The sequence below is a fragment of the Ipomoea nil genome, unplaced genomic scaffold (assembly GCF_001879475.1).
Source record: "Ipomoea nil cultivar Tokyo-kokei standard unplaced genomic scaffold, Asagao_1.1 scaffold0317, whole genome shotgun sequence".
Taxonomy (NCBI): domain Eukaryota; kingdom Viridiplantae; phylum Streptophyta; class Magnoliopsida; order Solanales; family Convolvulaceae; genus Ipomoea; species Ipomoea nil.
Window position 1 is genome coordinate 3,241,945 of NW_017616745.1, and position 16,965 is coordinate 3,258,909.

Here is a 16,965-nt window from a genome sequence, read left to right on the forward strand (position 1 = left end):
ACCCGAAACAACATTCTTTTTGCTCTCCTCATTTTTTTTCTTTAAGCTGGAGACTACGGTGTCTGTTGAGTAGTCACCAGAACTGTTCTGCCTACATCCACTCTCACTTTGGCAGTTGAAATGTGCATGGTAATCCAGGAGAAGCGATTAAAAGGCATTCCTTTCACCTTTGATAATGGATTGAGTGGTTAAATACGGGTACATCTGCGTGCAGGCTGAAAATCGGCATCCACGATACAGTCAGGCTTTGAGAGCTGCACAACCGCCGACGGTGACGGTGACGATGATCGGATACACTCCAATAAAGAACTTCATAATCACTTTACTGTAGGACTCTGATAGGCTACTGTAGGGATATGAGCTAGGAAAAAGATTAAGACCTACATTCGATGGGGCACAACAGGTTGGGAGCTGTTGTCGCTTCCCTGATGAGCCCTTGGCATGGCGAAACCAATGTTGCACGTATGTGGGTAAGGCTGGTCCGTCGGGTATGAGGGGCCCCGGGACACCGCACGGGTGTTGTGCGCTACGCCGGACTCTATGCCCGTGTCAAAGTGGTATTAGAGCGGGACGTACTTATATTGGTGTGCGTTATGGTGGGATCCTTAGAGGCGAGGACTATGCGAGCACGATGGCGCGAGAGGGTGAGCACGTGCTGATGACGGCGCCACCCCGGTGGTCCTTAGGGTGGATGGGTCCTAGCGAGGAAAAGGGACTCGGGTGGCTGCCAGCTCAGTCAGACTACTTTGTGGGAGCGGTCCTGACGAATGCGGAGCGTATGTAATAATAGGTACGGCGATCCTTGGGCAAGATGACTTCTCCCCTAGCACGAGGGCATGCTCGATGTTGGGTGGGGGAGAATGTCACGGACTGTTTTCTGTGACCGTGTGAAGACCCAAAAGAATGAAACGACCAACTGGTTAAGCATGCCAAACGGGTGAAGGGGGTGACAATGGCGTTAAGGGTTGTTATGCCTTAAACGCTAAGGTCTGGTCGAGTTAGGCATGCCGACACGATTCAGTTTAGGGAGCCTGTTGCTAGTCTTGGACTTGACTATGAAGCGGACTGATGCAATTTGAATGGCACAACTAGTTGAGAGCTGTTACAGCTTCCCTGATGAGCCCATGACAGGGCGAAACCAGTGTGACACGTAGCCACGTATGTGGTTAAAACTGGTCCGCGGGGTATAAGGGGCCCCGGGACGCCTAATAACGGGATTAGACTTGCAAATTTCTAACTTAAAGTCATTTACTAATACTACTCGACTACAAGATTTTAAACATACGGAGTATTAATTAACCTGGAGTGAGATCAATAGAGAGGTCGTAGGATGATGGCTTCAAGGTGCCAGAGAAAAACGACATCAGACTAGCAGATTCATCGCGAACGTAATCATCCTTCCTTCTATGCAAATTCATATTTTTCCATCCAATCAATACTTAAATATGATAAAATTCTATTTTGTCACATCACAGTAACGTATGATACAATATTGTCATGTAACGTGCAAGTCTTGTGCAATTGTCGTGAGTATTAGGCTATTCTTATCCCAACAAATTTCTCTTACTTTATAAAATGAGTCTCACTTTCACATCATCAAATTTACAAATTATCTACTATTTGTTATACATCCCTATAATATTCTCTCACTTTTTAAAATGATCTCACTTTCATATTATATTATAAATATAATAATAAAATAATACAATAAATAACTAAAGTGCACAAATAAGAAATAAATAAATAAATAAATAAATAAGGTATACAAAGGCTGCCATGGCACGAAAATTAAAACAAAAAAAATGCCACATCAATAGTCATGTCATCTTACAAATGCCAACATTTTTGGGATGAGGATAGCCTTGAGGAGATTTTGCATTTGTGATTACGAAAGAGAAATGTGTGGAAAATAAATAAATAAATAAGGAAAAATAAAAAACAAAATCAAAAACTAAAAAAAAAAAAAAAATCTCCCAAAACCCTGACAAAATCCCCTAAATAACCTAACAACCCCATCCCTCTCTCTCCTCTCTCCTCTAAGACATCATTTTTTTCTTAAAATCTGTGCAAAATCTCCCTATTAGAATGGCCTTACTTTAATTATCATCTCTTGGTACCTTTTTTTTTTCTTTGAAAACCATCTCTTGGTACCTAGTTTCGATAAAATAAATTAAATATACTACCGAACACACAACGTAATTGAAGGATGTTTTTCATCTTAATTGTAGGGATGGCAATGTGCCCCGCTCTCGACGAGGATCCCCGATCTTCGCCCCCATGGTCCTTTAAGTTTCGAAATTTAACCAGTCGTGGTCCTCTTAAAAGGACCATGGTTGGGTAAAATTTAATAGTTGAAGGACCATGGGTGGTTAATTTGGACCACGGATGGTTAAATTTAAAAGTCGAAGGACCACAGATGGTCAATTTGAAAGTTTAGGACTAAACGTGACAAAACCACTATACTCGGAGGACCTCGAATGGTATTAACTCTATATGTAATGTATTAGTCACTGTATAGTACTTAACTTTTATTGTATTAGTCACTGTACAGTACTTAGCTTTTGTGTGCGTGTGTGTGTGTGTGTGTGTGTGTGTGTGTGTATATATATATATCAACTTTTTATAATTAAAATTTAGATTTTTAATTTCTAAAATTAAAAATTACACTAATTTAAGATTTTAACTAAAAATTAATCGGGGATGGGGATTTCCCGTCCCCGCCTAATTCTCTGCGAGGGTGGGGATGGAAATTACTTCCAACTCCCCGCCGGGGATGGGGACGGGGACAGGGGGTATACTCCCTGCCCCCGCCCCGCCCCGTTGCCATACCCACTTAATTGGTTTCTTATTTTAGATTGGTCATCTAGTTAATCTCGAATTATTAGATTAACTAAAAGTGAATTAATCGATTTTCAATTTAGGTTCCATTTAAAAAGTTAAAAAATGACTTTTGGAAAATGTTTTCTGAAAATGAGTCATTTTACATAAAACATTTTCCTTTCCATTGTTTGGCTGTACAATGAAAAACTGCCTTTTTGTATTTGGTTTATTTTCCAGAAAATGAACATAATTGTATACTTCATTTTCCAACTTAGGGTCCGTTTGGAAAGCAGGAAAATGACTTCTGGAAAATGTTTTTTGGAAAATGAGTCATTTTCCGGAAAACATTTTCCTTTCCCGTGTTTGGTTGCATTATGGAAAACTGTTTTTCTGTGTTTGGTTCATTTTCTGGAAAATGAGTAGAATTGTATAATTAAACATTTTAATTATTCTATTTAGAATACTACAACATGTATAATAATATGTAATGATATAATATTAATTTTAAATATAATAAAAAATAGTTAAGTTTTTCAAAAAAAAAAAAACTAATAATATATCAAAAATATTATGGTGGTGGTGGTGGTGTAGTGGTAGTGGTGTTATTCGTTATATAATAATAATAATAATAATAATAATAATAATAATAATAATAATAATTGGTGGTGGTATGACGGTGGTGGTGGTTGCGGTGGTATGGTCGTGGTGGTGGCGGTGACGGCGGTGTGATGGTGGTGGCGGTGGTTGCGGTGGTATGGTGGTGGCAGCGGCGACGGTGGTTGCAGTAATATGCTGGTGGTGGCGGCGACGGCGGTAGTGGTGTTGGTGTGATGGTGGTGGTAGTATGACGGTGGTGGCAGTGGTTGTGTGGTTGCGGTGGTGGTGGTGGTGGTGGTGGCGGCGACGGTGGTTGCGGTGGTATGGTGGTGGTGGTGGCGGCGGTGGTTGCGGTGGTATGGTGGTGGTGGTGGTGGTGGCGGCGGTGTGATGGCGGTGGTGTGGTGGTGGTGGCAGTGGTATGGTGGTGATGGCGGTGGCGGTGGTATGGTGGTGATGGCGGTGGCGGTGTATGGTGGTAGTGGTGGCGGCGATGGTGGTTGTGGTGGTATGGTGGTGGTGGCGGTGGTAGCGGCGACGGTGGTTGCAGTGGTATGGTGGTGGTGGTGGTGGTGGCGGTGACGGTGGTTGCGGTGGTATGGTGGCGGTGGTTGCGGTGGTATGGTGGTGATGGCGGCGGCGGTGGTATGGTGGTAATGGTGGCGGTGACGGTGGTTGCGGTGGGGTGGTGGTGGTGGTGGTGGTGGCGACGGCGGTGGTGTGGTGGTGGTGGCGGTGGTATGGTGGTAGTGGTGGCGGCGATGGTGGTTGTGGTGGTATGGTGGTAGCGGCGGTGGTAGCGGCGACGGTGGTTGTAGTGGTATGGTGGTGGTGGTGGTGGCGGTGACGGTGGTATGGTGGCGGTGGTTGCGGTGGTATGGTGGTGATGGCGACGACGGTGGTATGGTGGTAGTGGTGGCGGCGACGGTGGTATGATGGTGGTGGTGGCGGCAGCGGTGGTGTGAAGGTGGTGTAGTGGCGGTGGTATGTGTTGGTGGTGGCGGCGGCGATGGTGGCGGTGGTGGTGGTGGTGGTAGTGGTTGCGGTGTTGGTGGTGTGATGGTGGCGGGGGTATAGTGGTGGTGGCGGCGGCAATAGTGGTGGTGATGGTGGTATGGTGTTGATGATGTTGGTGGTGGTGTGATGTTGGTGTAAAAGTTGCAAAATGACTTCCCCCCAAAAAAAGGGGAAGTCATTTTCCTCCAAAACAAGCCTATTTTTCAAAGTCAACGAAAAATGATTTCCGTTGACTTGATTTTCCAGGCACATCCAAACACTGGAAACTTGGAAAATGATTTCCAGAACTCATTTTCCAGGTTTCCAAACACACCCTTAAATGAATTTATTTTGAGAATCAATTTCTCATTCACCTATTATCCGTTTTGAACGTATAATATATTATAAATTATATATATATATATATATATATATATATATATATATATATATATATATATATATATATATATATATATATTAACATTTTTAAAAATGTATTTTTTAAAAAAGTAATTTTGAATATGAAAAAATTAATATTATTTGTAGACTTTAAAGTTGGAGTGTAAATTCACAATGTTAACATTTGAACTTTGAATTTAACAAAATAATAAAAAATAAGAAAAAAATGGTATACAGATATTCAAATATTGTACATTTGATTGATAGGTTAATTTTATAAGATTGAATCTCAAACTTAAGGGTCATCATTGCTTCTGCTCTGTAGACAAATTGTAGAATGTGCAACAAATGGTATACGGATATTCAAATATATGTACATTAATGCCTACAACAAGGCCAAAATCCATTCTTCAACCTTGGTAGGATTTGAACTCTGCATTATGCGATTACTAACAAATCAAAACTCAAAAGATTAGTTACACAGCATACATGGTATATATTTTAGGCCATTTAATATTAAATTAATTGAATTTTATTTTATTGAGAAATAAACTCTATAGTAACTTATATTATGTGTATTTATTTAATGTAATTTACATTTGACATTTAATATCTTTTTTTTTTTTTGAATGCTACTAGCTCTATTACATTGTAGTATCTGTTCATATACTTTCTCAACCTACTGAAACACAAAGAGCTAATAATACCTCCACTGAAGCTCGAACTCACAACCTTCCAAATGGAAGTCCAACCCGGGTACCATTGGACCACATAGTCCTGGTTTGACATTTAATATCTAATTGATCAAATTTTCAATTCTTCATTCATATTTATAAAATTTTGTCCATATAAGCAACTCAATAGCAGTGTGCATATATTGGAAACTAGTCCTCCCACCTAATGAGTTGTTGAGTCACCATGATTTACTCGTTTACTATCTTGTTGAGGTGGAGTGTGGAGACTATGAGAAAGAATTTCACCTTTGCAAGGAAATCTATAAAATTTTGGCTAAAATGTCAACTTGTCTCTTGTGTTTTGTCCAATCTTTTTTAATTGTCAAATTCACCCTATATTTATAACATTTGAGTCAATTTGATCATTTCTAAAATCTATTAGCAATGATCAATTTACTCATTTCATAACCTGCATTGTCCATGTGGCCATTTGACCTACTTGTTTTCCATATATATAATAACAACAACAACTAATAATAATAGTAACCTGCCAAATATAACATTTCTTAATTCCCCTACTAATTAACAATAAATTATACAATAATTATGCACCGTAATTGATTTTATCCTTTTACGCTTTTCACTAATTAAATTATGAATTATTTGCAAAGTATTTTGTGATTTAATGACATCAGTGTTATCATTTTAAATGAAAAGTCACATGCTACCAACATAAAACCTTTTATGTGTATCAAAAATTCACAACCATTCTTCCAGCCCACATCAAATAATAATAATAATTAAGGGCTAAATGTGAAAAATATGCCATACTTGTTGAACATTTTGATCCGGCAAGAACAAGGACTAAAATGATATATAAAAATTGAATAACACTTTTAAGGCATGAACTAAGTTCACTTTCGTAAAAATTTCTTATCAGTCATTTATCAAAACAAGGGGATAAACAGGTAAAATTTTCGAAATATAATAAAAGTGTAACCACACTCTTATTAAAATTAAGAAGATACAGCCTCCTATTTCATCTAAGAAAATGGTTTATTCACCATTTTCAAACTTTGTTTTTTTTAGCCTAGCATTTAGACGACAAACACATAGGTGAATACTTGTGTCGCAAAAGTCGTTCGCGACTGGAATCGGACAAATGTTTTTACAGTCTTCATCGGAGGAGCAATACACATGTACCACATTTCTTGCCTCAACCTCAAACAAACCACCTACATATACAACCAATGAAAAAGAAAAGTAAATAATACAATATTTACTTGTATCTTTCTCCAAATAAAATATAAATAGTGAAAAAATACCTTAAAAAATTGGATAAAGAAAAGCAGAGAATAAGATTACAAGAAATAGGGAGTGAACAAGTAAATAAATAAATAAATAAATAAATATATATATATATATATATATATATATATATGTGTGTGTGTGTGTGTGTGTGTGTGTGTGTGTGTATGTATATATATATATATATAAAGTAGAGAATGTGTTTATCTGCCGTCTGCACATTTTTGTAAATAGAGAATATGGTTATTGAAGTAAACATAAAATTCAAATAAATCCATACGGTAACTTTTTTGTTGAGAAGTAATTAATAATTAGTGAATAATAAGGAAAAATGGAGAATAGAAAGAAAAAAAAAAAAAAAAAGAAAAACAAAACTTACAATATTGAATGAGACAAATAATGAAGAGAAATGTCAATGCTTTAGAAGCCATTCTTGTAGATATTTCTATGTTACTATGAATGAATAGGATTCAGAGAATGCATTTGTATTTATAGTGGGAGGGAGATCGATACAGAACAACAGAAATGGAAAAAAAAAATATATTAATATACTTTTAAATAATTTGCAATTTTGGTAATAATATCTTTATATATATAAATAAAATTTTGAATTTTATTTGCAAATTTTCCATTTAGACTTTGAAATTTATTAATTCAAAGAAAACGTAATGCAAGAGACCTATATAGAAATCACTACATGGTGTATTATTACTTTATTGAATACTTTTTATATACTTCATTTGTCCTATTTTACCTGCTTATTTATTATTAATTGGTTAAATTATTAAGTCTTTCTTTTTTGTACACTAATTAATGCCTACAACAAGGCCAAAATCCATACTCCATCATTAGTAGGATTTGAACTCTCACTCTGATCTACTTTTTGTACACTAATTAATCCCTACAACAACACCAAAATCCATACTTCATCCTTAATAGGATTTGAACTCTGCACTTTACAGCAGCTAGCAAACTAAAACTTATAAAATTATATATGTTATATAGCATACATGGTATTTATTTTAGGCCATTTAATATTCAATTAATTGAATTTTATTTTATTGAGAAATAAAGTCTATAGTAACTTATGTGTATTTATTTTATGTAAATTGACGAAAATTTCAATTCTTGGCCGGTTTTCCAATCAATTCATCATTCATATTTAGGAAATTTTGTCCATATGAGAAACTCACTGATTCTTCGATGATAAATTATTATTAAAGACAAATATTTCTTCCTTAAAAAATCAAAGACACAAATCTAGACTTTGCAGTAGTGTGGTAGTTTTCCTCAATATAATGAATACTAGTCGTCCTACCTAATGAGTTATTGAGTCACCATCATTTACTCTTTTATTTAAAAGTAATCAAAAGAAGTGCACGGATATTTGATATTATTTGAAGTAAAAAAAAAAATCATCATAAGAAGATATTTTCTATGTTTAATTGCCATAATAATTTTAGATGTTAAATACGGTTGGTAATTACCACAGTTATTTAAATTTTAGATGGTAAATAGTATATAGTAATTATCTATATAGATTACCATAATGAGCAAGTTAACATATGGATCAGTATTAAAAAAAAAAAAAAAAAAAAAAAAAAAAAAAAAAAAAAGCCTTTTAAGTAAGATATATTAAAAACAAAAACAAAAACAAAAAAAAAAAAAAAAAAAAAAAAAAAGACAAAAGGGTCAAATAGGCCGATGTACTAATATTAATTGTCCATCTAGTACCATGAATTAAAATATGGTCCATCTAGGCTATTATACTACCAATTATTTTTCATCTAGCATTTGTAGCAAGTTACTAACAAGTAACTCATCTAATTTGCTTGCATGGAAAAATAAAATAGAAACAAAATATTGACATGTTATTTTTTCATCTAACTTTCTCTTTTTGTCATTTTTTTCTACAGAAGAATTCAATTTTTTTTTTACTTATTTCCAGATTATGTTGATATACTTAGTATCGACTGGTCTTGTTGGACACAGTCTGTATGGAGCGGGTTGATCACCGGAACAAAGGTGGAGGTCGTCGGCGATGGAAGGAACTCCGGCGGGCAGGGATGTGTGCCATCGACAAACCCATATAAATTCTGTCCACGTAGAAACGGGACAAGCTGCGCCTTCCAGAACAGATAGTTCGTGGTTGTCAGGTTGATAGACACATAATGATGTGCCTGTTGCGGGACAAGCTGCGCCTTCCAGAACAGATAGTTCGTGGTTGTCAGGTTGATAGACACATAATGATGTGCCTGTTGTAAGATGGTGGGGGTTCGACGCTCGGAGGGTACCGCCACCTGAGTCGCTCCATTAGAGGAATCACCGGGCAGGGCAGTGGTGGGATTGGTTTCATTCGTATTGACGATAGGAACCTCTGGTCGTCTGATACCAAATGATAACCAGTGGTTGGACTTCCATTTGGAAGGTTGTAAGTTCGAGCTCAGTGGAGGCGTTATAGCTGTTTGTGTTTCAGTAGGTTGAGAAAGTATATGAACAGATACGCCATCTGTTTTGCACTGTTCCGCGCCATTCCACAAAATTCTATTATTCAGTTTCATTTTGTATACACTGTAATTTCATTTCGATATAACTACAGTTTCTTTGATATTATAACACTCAAATATGTGAAAATGCTATTTAATTTTATTTTATATACACCATAGTTCATTAAAACACAACTAAATGATCATTTCGATATAACTACAGCTTCATAGCACAATATACACTCAAATATGTGAAATGTTATTCAGTTTCATTTTATATATACACTGCAGTTCATTTCAATACACCTACAGTTTCATTTCAATTCAATTGCAGTTTCAGTTGATAATATAAAAATAATACGTGAGACAGTGTCAGTTTAGATACACTGTAGTTTCATTTCAACACAACTACATTTCACTTCAATTCAATTGCAGTTTCAGTTGATAATATATAAAATAATACGTGAGGCAGTGTCGGTTTAGATACACTGTAGTGTCAGTTGATAATTAATACACCAAATATGCGCGATCCGTTAAGTGTAACGGCGCCGTTTTGACCGCGGTCCACGATATAACGACTAGTGGACCTTCAATCGTTATATCGTGCACCAGGGCGCACAATGCATTGTGTGTCCCGCCTCACCCAAAACGACATCGTTTTTATAAATTGTATGGGGAGTTGACGCGACGAACACCATTTTATGTGTATTATGTTAAGAGTTTATGTGTATTATGTTAAGAGTTTATGTGTATTATGTATTATGTTAGGAATTTATGTGTATTCTATTATACAATTATGTACATTTGAAATAATAATTTTTTTTTAGAAGTTAACGGCAGAAACGGAAAATAACGAAATTTTCAAAAAAAAAAAAAAAGGATACAAAACGACGTCGTTTTAGGCCAGAACGCACAATGCATTGTGCGCCCTGGTGCACGATATAATTTGCCGTGGACCTTGATTTAGTCCCATGGCCCATCATATTTCTAGGGGCAAATTATGTTATGCATGATGCACACGGAATTGGATCCATAATTTCTATATTAAAGAACTGTCAGTTTGTTTGGTTTGATATATTTCACACTTAATATCAGCAATTCGGAACAAATCTTGTTTACTGAATCTTCTCTTCAAGTCATTCCATATTCCATAAGCAGTATCTATCCACAATACACTTCTACCAATGGAAGGGGACAAGGTTCGCACAATCCAAGATCCAACTATGTTGTTGCATCTCTCCCAAGCTAAATACCTTTCCAGATTGTTCTCAGTAGGTTTTGTGATAGATCCATTTACAAATGCCAGTTTATTCTTGCAAGATAAGGCCATAGTCATGGGTCTGGCCCATGGATGATAGTTGTACCATCTATGGGGTAGGAAACTAACTCTAGGGCCGGATTCTTACATGCAAATAATAGGGGTTCGAAGGAGCCTGTGGATCGAATGTTACCTCATTAGCAATGGATCCAATTGCCAGCGTAGGAGAGGGAAGAGGAACAGTGTTTCCGGCAGTCGGAATCCCTGTTGTATTGTGCTCCGGCGTTGTGCGATTCTCGATCGGAGGCCATGCACTCATCGAAGCCATCGATTTTCAGTGTAAGAGAGCTCTCAATTTCTCTGCTCTGATACTATGTTGCAATTGAAACGGAGAGGGGAGGTAATGAAGCACGGAGAACTTTTTCATTGAGTTGAATATGCAAAACAGTGAGCTGCTTATTTACAAAATGAAAAGGGAGGGAAAGCTAATAACAGAAAATAACTACCAAGAGACCTAGGATCATGACAAGTGGCAGCATCTTAGCATCTTACATTCCTTAAAGCCTCCTTCAAGCTGGATTGTACAAATTCAATAATCCAAGCTTGGAAATGTAATTATGAAAAGAGCCAGGACAATAAGCCTTGGTGAAAGTGTCTGCTAGCTGATTCTTAGAGGAGATTTGGAACAGTTTGATGAGGCAACTTCATCGGAGGCATCATCGGTGGTGGGTTGAAGGATCGGCGGCGGACATGGCGTAGCGCCATCAACGTAGCCGATCAATCCTTGGCCTCGGAGGAATGACACTAGTTGGGTTCTCCAGAAGAGGTAGTTGCGGGAGGTTAGCTTTAGTGAGATGAAGTGGTCTGCGGCATTGAGGGAGGCAGGGGTAGCCGGCGTTGGTATGGTGGTTGCCGTGAGGGTTCTCTCGGAGCCGGAGGTCAACATTGTCGACGGTGAAAAGGTGAGAGAGAGAAAAAAAGTGGCTAACTGATACCAGATGAGTTTAGGGAATTCAGTTATCGATTCAATAACCAACAGATAGAGTTTACAAGATATACAACAACTAGGAGGTTCTTATACAATAGGCTAAGGCTGTGGTGAATAAGTTTACACCACATATACTATTAACTCTATAATATTAACTGTACTAATACTACTTACATCAAATAATAATAATTAAGGGCCAAATGTGAAAAATATGCCATATATTTGTTGAATATTTTGATATGACAAGAACAAGGATTAAGATGATAAAAACTCAATAACACTTTCAAGGCATGAACTAGGTTCACTTTCCTAAAAATTTCTTATCCATCATTAATCAAAGCAACGGGATAAACAGGTAAAAGCTTTGGAGATACAATGAAAGTGTAACCACGCTCTTATTAAAATTATAAGAAGATATAGGCTCCTATTTCATCTAAGAAAATGGTTTATTCACCATTTGATTTTTTTAGCCTAGCATTTAGATGACAAACACATAGGCGAGTTCTTGTGTCGCAAAAGTCATTCGCGACTGGAAAAGGACAAATATTTTGACAGTCTTCATTGGAGGAGCAATACACATGTACCACATTTCTTGCCTCAGCCTCAAACAAACCACCTACATATACAAGCAATGAAAAAGAAAAGTAAATAATACAATATTTACTTGTATATTTTTCCAACAAAAATATAAATAGTGAAAAATTAATTAAAAATTTGAATAAAGAAAAGCAGAGAATACGTTTACAAGAAATAGGGAGTGAACAAATAAAAAAAATATAAAGAAAAGTAGAGAATGTGTTTGTTTGTACATTTTTGTAAATAGAGAATATGATTACTGAAGCAAACATAAACTAAAATAAATCCATAAGATAACTTTTTTGTTGGGAAGTAATAATTTGTGAATAACAAGGAAAAATGGAAAATACGAAGAAGAAGAAGAAAAAAACTTACAATATTGAATGAGACAAATAATGAAGAAAAATAATGTCAATGCTTTAGAAGCCATTCTTGTAGATATTTCTATTTCTGTGTTACTATGAATGAATAGGAGAATGCATTTGTATTTATAGTGGGAGGGAGATCGATAAAGAACAACAGAAATGGAAAAAAAAAATATTAATATACTTTTAAATAATTTGCAATTTTGGTGACCCTGTGACAAGAAGTTGGGACATGAATTTGATTAATTCAGCTCTATTTTGACCAGACGGACGCTAACCTAATAATGCAGACCCGTTTGGCATGATGATATTAGGGGTTACTATACTGTTAAATTAAAAGTGGTTATAGCTAGGAGATTGTGTGTCATCACCATTGTACCCCTCCCAATGAATTGAAGTTTGGAATTCCTTATGGACCCTCACTGAGTGAGTGGAGAGCTATTTCCTCCATCTTACCCGGCCACGACAACTGCACTTATACAGAAGGGTGCGTGGAGGTTTCTGCTTTGTGTCCGGCTTGTGGATTGTATGAGGAGGATAGCATGCATATTTTGTGTTCATGCTCTTTTGCATTGCAGGTGTACGTGGTCAGTTTCTGATCTGCCAATTCCCCCCTTTAATATACCAACATCGTTGGCTTTCAAAAAAATAATTTGCAATTTTGGTAATTCTATCTTTTATATATATATATATATATATATATATATATATATATATATATAATTTTGAATTTTATTTGCAAATTTCCCTTTTAGACTTTGAAATTTTAATTTAAAGAAAACGTAATGCAATAGACCTATATAGAAATCACTACATGACGTATTACAACTTTATTGAATACTTTTTATATACTTCATCTGTCCCATTTTACCTGTCTATTTATTATTAATTGGTTAAATTATCAATTATTTCTCTCTCTCTCTCTTTTTTTTTTTTTTACACTAATGCATGCCTACAATGCAACAAGGCCAAAATCCATACTCCATTTATAATAGGATTTGAACTCTGCACTCTACGACGGCTAGCAAATCAAAACTTATAAGATTATATATGTTATATAGCGTACATGGTATTTATTTTAGGCCATTTAATATTCAATTAATTGAATTTTATTTTATTGAGAAATAAAGTCTATAATAACTTATGTGTATTTATTTTATGTAATTGACGTAAATTTCAATTCTTGGTTTTCCAAAATAAATTCTTCATTCATATTTATGAAATTTTGTCTATATGAGCAACTCACTGCTTCTTCGATGATAAGATTATTTACAAAGACACAAATTTTTCTCCCTAAAAAAATCAAAGACACAAATCTGATCTAGACTTTGCAGTAGCAGGTGGTAGTTTCCCTCAATATAATGAATACCAGTGATGTTATCACATCTTTGCTTGTTTTTATAGTTATTTTGAATCACCTCAGTATTTAAGTTCTTTAATTTTGCTTATTTAATACATATTTTCCTTGCTATTATCATTTAATTATGGTTCACACTTGTTTTGAATGTTTTACGGTGTTTGTTAGTGTTTTTGAACCATTGTAGGTTAATTCTATAAGCAAGGGAAGTTCAAGGATGAGTTTGGAGCAATTTTGGACAAGTTCGGGACCCAGAGGACTCGATGCGTCGAAAATTTCCAGAATGTTTTATGATCGAGACCTGCTGGTCTCGACGCGTCGAGGGGAAGATGAAGTCGCGACATTATTTTGTCCACTGCCGCAAAGTTTCAAATTAAGGCGCTGGAATCACCAACAGTGAAGGGCGTTGTTAATCTCCAATTCATATTCCAAATCCCAATTCAACTTCAATTCCTAATTCCAATTCCAACTTCAATTCTTTATTTAAAATATAGGAATTATAATTTGAGTCCAATTTTGTACAAGATTCCTATTTTCATCTCAACTTTGTACCCACTATAAAATCCCTCCTTCCTCAACCCTAATGACAGACCGAGAGATTTTTAGAGTTCTTTGTAGACAAGAAAGAGAGGAATCAAGAGGCTCAAGTTGTCTTTGGAAGCAAGGAGGAAGCCAAGGAGATTTGGGAAAATCGCTTGGTTAATTCTTGTACTTTTCTGATAATTTGTAATCCTTTATTCATATTTGCTATGTTTAATTTAGCCATGCTCGGCTAAATTCTTTAAGGATTTTTGGGTGAATTTGTTTATAAACCTATGTGCCTAGTTCGTTAATTTCTAAATATATTTATGCTTGGTTTTATGATTTGTGTTGCAATCTTGTTTTAATCTGTTGTTGTTGGTAGTTAAAGGCCTAAATTACTAGCTTCACAGTCATGTTTGTGTCACCAATGGGAGTTGGGGCATAAATTAGGGCACACACGATTGCACCTAATGGTTGGTCCTTGGGAAAGGGGAACTTATTAGGGGAAGTTTATTCTAGATTATTGCTCATCGGGAGATGGTAGTAATTAGGAATAATTGAATGCTGATCTTTGATCTTATTGGGTGTTTAGGCCATGGGAGTGGAAATTCACTAGGAATAGAGATTACGGGAGTAATTCGATTCCACTTTGCATTCCCATACAAATCTTAATTCCAAATCAAATATTACAAACGTTAATTGGCACTAGGTGATTAAACATTGTGATCCCAAGAATCCTACTTTGCTCTATTGTCTACAAAACCTTGCTACTTATTTTATTCTGCTTGTTATTTTATGCAATCAATCAACCTTCAAGTTTTGTTCGGACTAGTTTCATATGAGTAACCTAGTAGCTAGTGATTAGTACCCCACCTTTCTGTGGTTCGACAACCCGAATACTCCGGGTATTATTTGTTTGCCCCAAATTACAGTAATCAACCCGTCCTCCTACCTAATGAGTCGTTGAGTCATCATCATTTACTCTTTTAATCAAAAGTAATCAAAGAAGTGCACGAGTAATTGACATTATTTGAAGGGAAAAAAAAAATCATTAGGTGAGAAGCGTCCAAAACCCCTTAAAGTTGAAGAAGAACAAGTTTTGAGAGCTTTTTACGAGTTCAAAATTCAAGGTGTATGTGATGCGTTTAAGCTCCCACGCAAAATTCAGGTATGAGGTTTTGGTTAAATTATAGGCATTAATGGATCAAAAGTAAAACAAAATTATGATGATGATTTCTTCACCTTTTGCCTTCCTATTTTTAGAATAAGTTATCTAATAATCCCTTTATATATATATATATATATATATATATATATATATATATATATATATATATACTTCTTTTTTAATCCGGCCTAAACATGTCCCTAATAAATGGTTCACCTTTTGCCTTCCTATTTTTAGAATAAGCTATCTAATGATTCTTTAAAATATCAACTGCACGTATACTTCTTTTTTAGTCCTAAACATGCCCCTAATAAATGAAGTAAATACTTTATGGGGTAAATGCAGCATTGTCTTTTAAAATTGGTGCAGTGGCTCATGGTACTGGTAGTAAAAGAAAATTATGATGAGAAAGACATTGTATTTTAAATGTTTAATTATGATGAGAAAGTGATAATCTTTTAAATGCTTAGGCAGTTATTATTATTACTGTTATTATAAGTATAAAGAAATTGTCTTATATAGATCCGAAGGATTTAATTATGTACGTCATTAGTTAAATGCTTGTTCTTAATCTCTGAAAATTATTATGACCAGTGATTGTGATATCGGCAATTAGTGATCACCTCTCTTTTCGCACCTCTCTTTGACTCAACAAATCTTGAATCGGATTCTTCACAATAGCACTAGTTATTGGTAAAGTTTCTTCGTTCTTTACAAATTATTTTATTTTTAAACACTGTTTTTCTGATAGTTAATTTCTTAGTTAATATCAAAGTTTCTTCACTCATTGACTAAGATTATTGAAGATGTTTTTGATGGCTGCTATGTTGAGTTTTTTGCCGTCATATTCAAGAAAAACATAATATTTTTGAAAACAAAAAAAAATTGCTCTGAAAACATTTCTGCAATGTATATAAGCATATAAAAAAGTATGGTTTAGTTTTTGAATGCATATGTTGCCTTTAAATAAAACACCAAAGTACTTACTATGTAGACAATTTCATACATTGCATATCATGAATAGTAGTTTTTGCTACAGTGAGATACATATATTTATCGAATAAGATACTTGAATAACTTAATGCTAACATTAAATGAATGTATTGTTTTTTAAATAGCTCTTTTATGAAGCGGGTGCCTTGTTGCAATCGTGTTTAGGAAATGTGCTGAACAGTTATTACTCTTAACCAGCAAACAAGTTATGCAATTGGAACAATCGGTACTACTCCTCTTCCAACCACAAATACTCATATTTTACATTAAATTAACATATGACTAACTACATATGAATCTTGCGGGGTCAACAACTAAGAATTCAATATATCAATAATTGCTTACAAGATGAAGAATACATAATACAATTGAAGTTTCGATCCTATACACAACAAGGAAAACACATGGTATCATATACCATAACATTATTGCACGAGTCAATCTCATTAACTACC

General features: G+C 35.4%; 1 long non-coding RNA gene across 1 annotated transcript; it reads right to left on the reverse strand.

Moving 5' to 3' along the window:
• Positions 1 to 11,907: 11,907 nt before the first annotated feature.
• Positions 11,908 to 12,558, reverse strand: LOC109167324. The gene is made up of 2 exons (XR_002051818.1): positions 12,481 to 12,558; positions 11,908 to 12,145 (listed from the first exon to the last, which is right to left on the reverse strand). It is a non-coding gene; the product is annotated as an uncharacterized LOC109167324 (long non-coding RNA).
• Between the last annotated feature and the right edge of the window lie 4,407 nt (positions 12,559 to 16,965).